The sequence below is a fragment of the Acanthochromis polyacanthus genome, chromosome 18, assembly GCF_021347895.1.
Source record: "Acanthochromis polyacanthus isolate Apoly-LR-REF ecotype Palm Island chromosome 18, KAUST_Apoly_ChrSc, whole genome shotgun sequence".
NCBI lineage: Eukaryota > Metazoa > Chordata > Actinopteri > Pomacentridae > Acanthochromis > Acanthochromis polyacanthus.
The window spans coordinates 33,736,802-33,747,587 of record NC_067130.1 but is presented as its reverse complement, the minus strand read 5'-3'; the positions used below and the strand labels follow the sequence as shown (position 1 = coordinate 33,747,587).

At 40.0% G+C, this 10,786-nt stretch overlaps 1 protein-coding gene across 2 annotated transcripts in view; it reads right to left on the bottom strand.

Moving 5' to 3' along the window:
* Positions 1 to 530: 530 nt before the first annotated feature.
* The window catches only part of LOC127530837 (uncharacterized), a 61,028-nt gene continuing 50,772 nt past the window's right edge, over positions 531 to 10,786 (bottom strand). For both annotated transcript variants that reach the window (XR_007937520.1, XM_051938571.1), the window contains one exon: positions 531 to 868. The gene's annotated coding sequence lies outside the window, so the exon portion shown is untranslated. The remainder of the gene's footprint in view (positions 869 to 10,786) is intronic.

Genomic DNA, 10,786 nt, shown 5'->3' with positions numbered 1-10,786 from the left:
ACCAAGTTTTGGGGCAACTTAGACATATTTCCTGTCATTTTGAACACGTTTTAGATAAATCTGGAGAAGTTTCAGGTCATTCTGAAGAAGTTTGAAGTAACTTTGGAGAAATTTTGAGTAATTCTTAGAAAGTTTTTGAGAAGTTCCAAATCATTTTAGGCAGAGTTTGAGTCATTTTGGAAAAATTTCAAGACAGTTTTGAAAAAATGTTATTAAAATTTCCTGTCAGTTTGAACAAGTCCCTTTGAGCAGGCTCTACGTCATTTTGGATACGTTAAAGTCGTTTGGACAAACTTCAAGTCAGTTTTGAAGAGTTTCAAGTCAATGTGAACAAATTTAAAATAACTTTTGCCCTGCTTTGGATCAATCTGGATGAGTTTCAAGTATTTTTAGAAAGTTTTGAATTATTTTTGGAGAAGCTTCAAATCATTTTGGGCAGATTTTGAGTAATTTTCAATAACTTTCAAGACAATTTTGGAAAATTTCGAGTAAAATTTCCTGTCAATTTGAACATGTCACTTTTGGCAGGTTATGAGTCATTTTGGTTTTAAGTCAATTTGGAAAAACTTCAAGTCAGTTTTGTGTAAATTTGACCAAGCTTTAGGGCAACTTAGACTGAAGTCAATTTGGGCAGGTTTTGAGTCATTTTGGACAAGTTTCAGATACATTTGGAGAAGCTTCGGGTCACTTTGGAAAACTGGTCATGATTGTAAAATTACCTGAGACTGTCCTGATTTTCCCAGACTTCCATCAACAGTTTCCAGTCTTTGCAGCATCAGTTTTCCTCCTCAGATGTTCCTGCTGTTCTTCAGCATCCATCTTTTCCATTTATTTCAGCTCGTCTTGTGCGACTCCTTTCCATGAATCCCTACAACAAAGGTGGAAAAGTTAGTGTGAAACGTAGCGCTACCCAAGGGCGTCAGTTTGTTTTTAAAAGTGGGGGGGACGGAGACCACAGCACTTTGAGAAAATGTCGAAGAATGGCGGCAAAATGCCACAAGCTGGGCTCGAACTCACAACCACCAAACCAAAGGTAGAGACTCAACCTGTTGAGCTATCAGTACATGTGGGTAGAGGGGTCTGTGGGCCGCTATAGTACTAATTCTCCCGGGCCGAAATTTTGCCCCTACACGCCTCTGGTCGGAGCTTCCACTTGGCACAGGCGCAAATTTAGCATCTGCGAGTTTTTTTTTTTTTTTTTAACCTCATGAAGGTGTGCTGCGTGTCTGTGCAACTCTCGGCCGAGTGCGGATGGTGCGTTCAGGAGCGTCGGAATTTTCTATACTACTGAAAATAACTGGTTTACAACGGCTTACATGTGAAGAATTTGAATGTGTTGGAGACAAAATGACCCCTGACAAAAAGTGGGGGGGACACGTCCCCATCTTCCCCCCCTAAACTGACGCCTATGGCGCTACGGCTAATGCTACATTAGCAGAAAATAAATCAGAATCGTCGACGCAAATGTGTTAGCAAATACGTGTTTGCTTGCACACGTATTTGCAATAAATATGATAATTTTGTAGTCGTGTTTGTGTCCACCTCTGATCTTTTTGCTGTTTTTGGTCTCCACCAGCTCCAGAGGTAAATATCTGGATCTTTAGCTGCTAAACATTTCACCGGTTTGTCTTAATCTGTGTTTCTCTGTCGTTTCCTGCAGGTCGTGTACAGAGTTTTGTTTTTACAGCTGTTTTTCTGTGAACATCTGCATGCTGCAGCTGAACGCTCACAAACAACGTATTTTATGTGCTTTATTACAATGAGCAGTTGTAGTGTCCTCTTCCAGGTTTCTGGGTGAAGTTCAAGGGAATTACAGCAAAATCTACTTTAAACACCCATCATCCACCTGCCTCGTCCCTCCGGCTTCTGTACAGCAGAAAAACAACAGCTGTGGATGTAAACATGGTTTCTGTACGGTTCACTGGGTTAGATGTTGGACTCTGTAGGCCTTCTTAGTAGTCACTTGGATGGATGGAAAACTGTTTCCTGATGATTCTACATCTTTTTGTGGTGATTTTGTGCATTTCTGTAGAGATTTTGAATATTTTTGTAGGGATTTTACATATTCTAGTGGTCATTTATTTCTCTTGTAGTTATTTCTCATTTTTGGGGTAATTTGCAGTGTTTTTGTTCTGATTTTGCATCATTTTGTGGTGATTTCACATGTTTCTGTGGTGATCTGGTGTCAGTTTTTACCAGAACTCAGATGTTTCTCCTCCTAAACGTCCTGGTTCTATCTGCTGGACTGATGAAGTTCTGAGGCTCAGAGATGATGGAAAAAGTCCATTAAAAAGTGATAAATCTGGACCCACCTCTGTGGACTTCAATGAAGAACATCATTTGGAGAAAGTTCTAGAGTAGTTAGGGTACCATGACAAAGTCTACTGTGACACTTAATGACCTCCAGTTAGCGCACAAGTGTTTAAGCAAGCTGGAGTCAAACAGTACAGCTTAATATAGAGCAAAGTAAGTACAGCGATTTATCTTTTTCTGGAGTAATTCTGCATCTTTTTCATCTAATTTTACCTCTTTTTGTAGTGATTTTGGGTGTTTTGCTGTGATTTTGCATCTTTATCTGGTGATTTATTACTTTCTACAGTAATTTATCAACTTTTTTGACTGTTTTTGTGTCCTGCTGCAGGTATTGTTTATTTTTGTGGTGATTTTGCAACTTTATGTATAGTTAGTGGTGATCTGGTGTCAGTTTTTATCAGAACTCAGATGTTTTTCGTCCTAAATGTCATGGTTCTATCTGCTGGACTGATGAAGTTCTGAGGCTCAGAAATTATGGAAAAATGTCAGAAAGTGTGAAATTTACTCAAAACCCTTCATTAAAACTGTTCCAAATCAGCCCTATAGGTGTCTCAAAGTGAAGACTAAATCTTGTTTTTGATTGGGAAGTGTGAAATTATGCCAATAATTGGGTTTATCGTTATAATTTGGAACTGAAGGTTTTGTCACCCCACCATCAACCCTGACCTCCTCCCTGAGTCTCTGAGTTTCCTGCTGCACTCTGGACTCAGTTACTTACATTTAGAGGTTGAATTTGTGGTTTATGAAGACTGAAACCATCTAATACAACCAAATAACTGTAAAACACAACTTTGGGTCGTTCTATAACCTCGTGTTCTTTAGGCAACAGCTCACAGACCAAACACCACGACCATAAATCAGCACAATCCGACGTGTTTGTGTTGGACTGTCAGCCGCTGCGTGTAGAAACATGCATTTGTCTGAACGGCGCCGAGTGAAGAAGAAAAAGACGCTGCGTGAACAGAAAGTCAGTATTAACGGCTCTGGTCTGTGGAGACTTCAGGTCAGAGGCAACATTCATCTCTCAGCTGTTTTTCTGCTGAGCTGCAACATCTTACTGCCCCCAACACACAACAGACACACAGCAGACACACAACTCTACAACCCAACAGACACACAACTCTACAACCCAACAGACACACAACTCTACAACCCAACAGACACACACCGTCTCTACACTCTGTCTGAGCCTCGGCTTTGAAAAACTCCCTTTAAACTCCGAAATCTGGCGTTCAACGGGAACTGCAAGAAGCCAGGTAAATAAACATCTGAGAAAAGAGAAAAGACAGGATAAAATAAAACACTCAGTTCTGACCTGCTGTTCTCACAGAAAAAGCGTTCACGTCTCACTGAGGAGAATTTTATCTGCATGAAAGCTAAAGGAGTATCTGTAAATGCCAACACCCACGTGACAAACAGGTGAATTAACTATTACTGAGGATCCTCTGAACATCTGATTCTTCTTCTACAATTCAAACTTTATCAATGATCAGAGTTCTACCTTCATTTTGGGAATATTTCCAGAGTTCCAGGTCCTTGAAGTCCATAGAGGTGGGTCCAGAGTTATTACTTTTAAATGGACTTTTCCCATCACATTTCTGAGCCTCAGAACCACAAAAAGGTGAAATTACCACACAATGGCACAAAATAACCACAAAACGATACAAAATCAACATGAAAACATTACATGAAAAATTACCTCAAAAACGGCCAAAATCACCACAAAAATAGGTGAATATACAACAAAAAGACAAGCAAAGTTACCCTAGACTCAGAATCTCCACAAACAGTCAAAATTACCACAAAGAACCATCTGGTTCTTCATCTCCTGTAACTTTATTCCAGGTCATTGAAGTCCAGAGAGGAGAACCTGTTGAAAGTTCTAGAGTTCTAGAACTTTCTCCAGCTGTCGGTGGGTCTGCTCTAGAACTTTCTCCAGTTGTCATTAGGTCTACTCTAGAACTTTCTACAGTTGTCGGTAGGTCTGCTCTAGAACTTTCTACAGTTGTCGGTAGGTCTACTCTAGAACTTTCTACAGTTGTCGGTAGGTCTACTCTAGAACTTTCTACAGTTGTCGGTAGGTCTACTCTAGAACTTTCTACAGGTGTCGGTAGGTCTACTCTAGAACTTTCTACAGTTGTCGGTAGGTCTACTCTAGAACTTTCTCCAGTTGTCGGTGGGTCTGCTCTAGAACTTTCTACAGTTGTCGGTAGGTCTACTCTAGAACTTTCTACAGTTGTCGGTAGGTCTACTCTAGAACTTTCTACAGTTGTCGGTAGGTCTACTCTAGAACTTTCTACAGGTGTCGGTAGGTCTACTCTAGAACTTTCTACAGGGGACATTCTCCTTTCCTGCTTCCAGTCTTTAAGTTTAGTCTCAGTTAGAACATTCCAGGCCCTTGAAGTCCATAGAAGTGGATCCAGATTTATCACTTTTTAATGGACTTTTTCCATCATTTCTGAGCCTCAGAACTTCATCAGTCCAGCAGACGGAACCAGGACATTTAGGAGGAGAAACACATCTGAGTTCTGATAAAAACTGACCCCAGACCACCACTAAAAAGGTAAAATTACCACGTAAAGATACATCACTACAGAGGAACAGAAAATCTGTCCAAAAATAGGCTAAATTACAGTTGTTTAAGATTTGGTTGATTTTATATGATTTGTATGTTCTCTGTAGATCTCTGATCTGTGTTTGTTTGGTACCAGCAACGTAAAACAGCCAAACATTAAACCATGTTTATGTGTTTTCTGCATCACAAATGGATGGATGTAGGATCTCGTGGCGGTTTTCCTGCTGAACATCGATGGATGACTGACATGAAGCTGAACAGGTTCACAGATAAAACCTCGGCTGAGAATCTGCATCGCTCAGAGAAAGTCTGGAGTTTCTTCTTCCAGCTGATTTAAATCCCAAATCCAGCCGGAGCAGGTGAGCAGTGCAGAATAAGTTACCATGGTGATGTAGGAGGTTAGCTTCAGGCTAGCGTACCTGCTAACACATTAGTCTGCCTTCACGGTGCTACAACCTGACATTTCCACACGTGCACAAATACATTCACTGTTGTTCTGTTTCTGCACTCTGCTGCTCCTCTTTTCTTTCTGTTTCGTTGTGTGCCGTGTTGTTGTGATGTCGGTTGTTGTGCTGTGTTGTGTCATTGTGCCGTTGTGTTGTGTAATGAAACGGTGACCTTTTGATAGCAGAGGTATAATTGGCCAAATCAGCGGAGCGTTCTCACGCTCCACAAAACACAATTCACTGCCAGTGACACACACACTTGCTTTTATATATTACAAACGGTGGACTGTACACACACATACATTCCTATTCGACCATCTGGGGACCGTTTGACTGTGGCCACTAAACATGACCTCCAATAGAGTTCAAAGGAAACTGATTTCTGGTGTTTTTAACATCTAATTGTCTTAGTTCTTTCACCTTTAGTTGTCTTTAATGTTGTGTCATACTATCTTTTTTAAATGTCTTATTGTCCCTTTAGTGTGCCAATGTCCTTAGCAGAGTTTGGTCCATGTTGGACTGATGCCTTCACGCAGCTCTGACACTTTAGACTCATCCAGAGTCACACAAAGACAAATGTGACAGTAAAATCAAGTGGTAAAGACTTCAGAAGGAGCTACAACAAACAGAGAAAACAGAGAGAATGTTTTTTAATGTGGTCGGGTTTTCATTCTGTCTGAGCGCTCAGACGGTTTCCTGTTAATGCACAGCTGCTGCTGCCTCGTCTTTAATATCTGAGCTTAGTCACGGCTCTGACAACAATCCAGCGTCCAGGTTCAAACCAGGGACACAACGTCTTTAAAGCAGACGCTAAAAACCAACCTTTTAAACCGTCCTTAACTGTGATTGTTGAAATAATTCACCGTCTTTGTACAGATTTAGTGAATTTACAGATAATTTGTAGCAATATCACACTAGATTACATCCTGACAGTAAAAATGTCCACATGAAATGTCTGTGTTTTAACAAATAGTAATTTGTTCTTTTACAATATGTGACTGATAATTATGACTGTACAAATATTGTTATTTTTCGTCATTATGTCACAGTTTGGTCGTTTTACATCTTTTTGTGGCTGTTTTGCATCATTTTGGTCATTTTGCATCTTTTTATAGCCCTTTCTCCAGCAATTTGGTGGTTTGTGTCTTTTTGAGGTCATTTTTTTGTCACATGTGGGACATTTTTCAACTTTTTGTGGTTGTTTTGTGTCATATTTTGGTAGTTTTATGTCTTTTTACATCACTGTTTGGTCATTTTACATATTTTTGTGGTAGTTTTTGTCACATTTGCGTTGTTTGTGGTTGTTCTGCATCATATTTTGGTTGTTTTGCATCACTGTATGGTTGTTTTTGTAGAATGTTGGTGGTTTATGTCTTAATGTGGTCATTTTTTGTGACATCTGGGACAGTTTTCAACTTACCATTAATTTTAAATGAAAAGAGTGACTGATCATTGTTCTGCTGTCATTTTGTGTCTGATTTTTGCAATATTTTATCTTGTTTTTGTTGTTTTTTGTCTTTTTTGTCTGACTTTTGTCGCTCGTCTCATGTTTTTGCCATTTTGTGTATTGTTTTTGTCATTTTCTGTCTTATTTTTGTAATAATTTGTCTTGTTTTTGTCAGTTTTTTTGTCTTTTGTTTGTCTGACTTTTGTTGCTTGTCTCATGTTTTTGCTGTTCTGTTTCTCATTTTTGTCGTTTTGTGTCTCAAACACCCTAAAAGATGCAGATGAACCCATGAACTGAAGCTCCCTGCAGAAGTGGTGTTGCTGAATTTCTGCTTTGTAACGTCTCATTTCTGAACCTTTAATTTATGTTTTCCTCTCTGAACTTCAAAGGTATGAATGTTTTTTTTAAAAGCGGCAGTGAAAGTGCTTACTCCCTCCTCCACCTGCTACCCAGCCAGATAAGTCCGATTAGACTCTCCTCTTTCATTTCCCAGTGAGCCCCGCTGTGAGTAATCACATTATACACCTGCACGGCGACCGGGTTGAAAAGGTTAAAGACGGGAAAGGAAAGGTTAAGCTGCATCGATCTGAGCAGAGAGTGGGAGGAAGGACGGAGGAATCTGAGCGAACCGAAGCTCCGAGCTGCACATAAAAACTAGTTTGGCTGCTGACTGAAAGGAGTATTTATGAATCACCTGAGGAGGAAAAGCAGCTAAAAGCAGAGCAACAAAGAGTGGAGCCGGAGAGCGACGTCAGAGAGATCAGCAGGCCGCCGGCGTCAACAAGCAGGCAGAAGCTCAGAGCTTCTGCTGGATTCTGGATCACTTCATTCACCCTCATCTTCAGGAGGTCGAGTTGAGACCATTAATCAGGACCATTAAATGTTCAGGCCTTCAAAAACCAATCAGTGCCCAAATGACCTCCTCAGAATCATCTGGTTCTTCAGCTCCAGTCACTTTATTAATGATCAGAGTTCTACCTTCATTTTGGGAATATTTCCAGAGTTTCAGGTCCTTGAAGTTCACAGAAGTGGGTCTAGATTTATATTTTTTAATGGACCTTTTCCATAATTTCTGAGCCTCAGAACCACAAAAACGGGGAAATTACCACACAATGGCACAAAATAACCACAAAAAGACACAAAATCAACATGAAGACATGAAAAATCATGACAAAATCACTACAAAAAGAGCTAAAATAACCACAAAAAGAGACAAAATCAACACAAAAAATGAAAAGAATTACCACACAAATGGCAACAACTACCACAAAAATAGATGAATATACAACATAAAGACAAGCTAAACATACAGACGTTCTCCTCTATGGACTTCAAGGACCTGGAACTCTGGAGCTCTTCCCAGTGTGAAGGTAGAACTTCATTGAGCAAAACGTTCATTAAAAAGTTTTGTCAGATTTGTTTGGTTTTCTACGGCCTGACCTTCTGTCTCCTTGTTTCCTTCCTGATCCTCTTGTTTCTCATCCTTTGACATCTTCATATCCTCACCAACTCCTTTCTTCATGTTCTCTTCACCTATAGTCCACCTTTCATCTATCGTCTGGTGTCCTCTTGTTTCTTCTAACCTCTTTCCTATCTCCTCCACTCTAGTCTTCTTGCTTCCTTCCCTGTCTTCCTTTCCTCTACCTCCTCGTCTCCTCTGCTCTAGTCGATAAAAGCTTTCTGTTTTTCAGACTTTAAGTTTCTGAGATGATGGAGGAGTTGGGGTTTTAAAAGAGCGCTGACCTTTGTCTTCTCCAACACAAATTCACCGATAAGAGCAGCAAAGCAACACAAAGACGTCAGAGTGCAGCGCCGCTCTCACACTAATTGGTTGTCGAGCAAACACACAAAGCGACGAACACACGGGGTTTATTAAGATGCACCAACACACAGTAATGAAATTCAGCCAGATGGAAACAGACGGCGTTTCCATGGAGAGGGAAGAGACGTTTTCCTGCGATGAAACGAGCGAAGAGGAAAATCCTGAGGGGGAGGACGGATCTGCAGGCTGCAGATAAACACAGAGGTGAAGAAGAAGAGCAGAGATGCGTTTAGGAGCAGAAGAAGAAGAAGAAGCTGGATTTACGGATCACACTCTGACCTGAAGCTCCTCCAGTCAGTAAACCCCAAACAGAACACCGAGGATCAGGACTGGATCTGAGCCCAGAACTACATCCACCACATGAAACCTGAAAGATGCTCCAACATAAGAAAAACTGCATGAACCGCTGCTACAAGGACTGTGGTTTAAAGTACACTTACTCTAGTTCTCTTCATGAACGACTTGTACTGGAGTATTTCCATTTTCTGCTGAATTATCCATCCTCTCTGCTGCATTTCAGAGGAAATCCCTGGATAATACACTCATCTCTTCTGACTCACTGAACCGACCTTCTGGTAGCTGAGCAGGTCTCCATCTTCCTAATTCATGAAACTCCTTTATAATCTCATTTAAGGACAACACAACTGTAATTTTATACAAAACAAACAAAAAGTCTCCCACACATGATGTTAGACATGTTGGTTAAGTTTAGACACCAAAATTACTCGCTTAGATTTAGATACCAAAAGAACTCAGATAAGTTCCGGTACAAGAACTAGTGTGTTGAATTTCATCCCCAAAACTACATACTTGGTTAAATTTAGGCATCAGATCTATTTGATTAAGTTTCAACACTAAAACTACTTGGTAAGGTTTAGGTACAAGAACAGCTTTGTTAAGTTTAGATGCTAAATTTGATCGGTAAAGTTGACACATCAATACTATTTAGTTAACTTTAGACACCAAACCTTCTTGGTTAAATTGAGACACCAAAAGTTTAGAAACCACTTGCTTAAGTTAAGATGCTAAAACTACTTGCTTCAGTTGACATATCAAAACTACTTGCTTCAGTTCAGATAACTACCATACCTGGCTAAGATTAAGAGCAAGACTACCTGGTTAACTTTAGACACCAAACCTGTTTTGTTAAGTTTAGGCACTAAAACTGCTTGGTTAGGTTTAGAAGCTAAGCCGACACAGTTAAGCTGACACAGCAAAACTTCTTAGTTAATCAAAAATAGTTCACTGCAGACACCAAACCTGCTTAGTTATCTTTATACACCAGTACTACTCTGTTAAGTTATCTCACTAAAACTACTTGGTTAGGTTCAAGTACAAGAACTATTTGGTTGAATTTCATTCCCAAAAGTACTTACCTGGTCAAGTTTAGATACCAAAACGACTTGATTATGTTTCGGGATGCATGAAAAGTAGACAGATAGATAGACCTTTATTGTCCTCAAAGGGATATTCATTGTCATAGGCACTGCCAGGTACGTACTAAATACACATATTATAGACAGTAAAACACAGGACAATAAGACAACACACGTGCTGTGAGAGATGGGTGGGAAACATGCTACAGATGATTCAGAGCAGCAGTGGCAGAGGGTACAAAGCTTTTGCTAAAGCACACCTGTTTCCACTTCAGAGTCCTGAACCTCTGGCCAGAGGGCAGCAGGGAGAAGTGAGTATGGAGTATCTCAAGAAGAAGGATCTGATTAAGTTATTTCACTAAAACTACTGATTAGGTTTTCGGCACTAACACTACCTGGTTAGGTTCAGACCCCAAATGGCCTGGTTAAGGTTAGGTACAAGAACAACTCAGTTCAATTTAGGCACCAAAACTAGTCTACCTTTAATGGGTTGGTAACGTCTAAATCTGGTGATAAAACAAACTTTTAGAACACATCTCATCATTGATGATGGAACCAGACTTTTTGTGATTGGCTCACCTCTAATCTATGTTTGGGTTTTTAGTTGCTAACTTTTAATGGAGGGGTTTTACGTTGTTATTTTGGGACTTTTAAATAATTGATAAACTTCTTCCACCACTGTCAGAAACAACTCTGTATGATGTATGAGTGATTATTTAACAGTGAGTAAGTCTCAAGCAGCTCTGATGATCTTTTTTGGGGTTTTTAAGCTGATTTATTGGACATTTGGGATAAAATCTTCAGCCA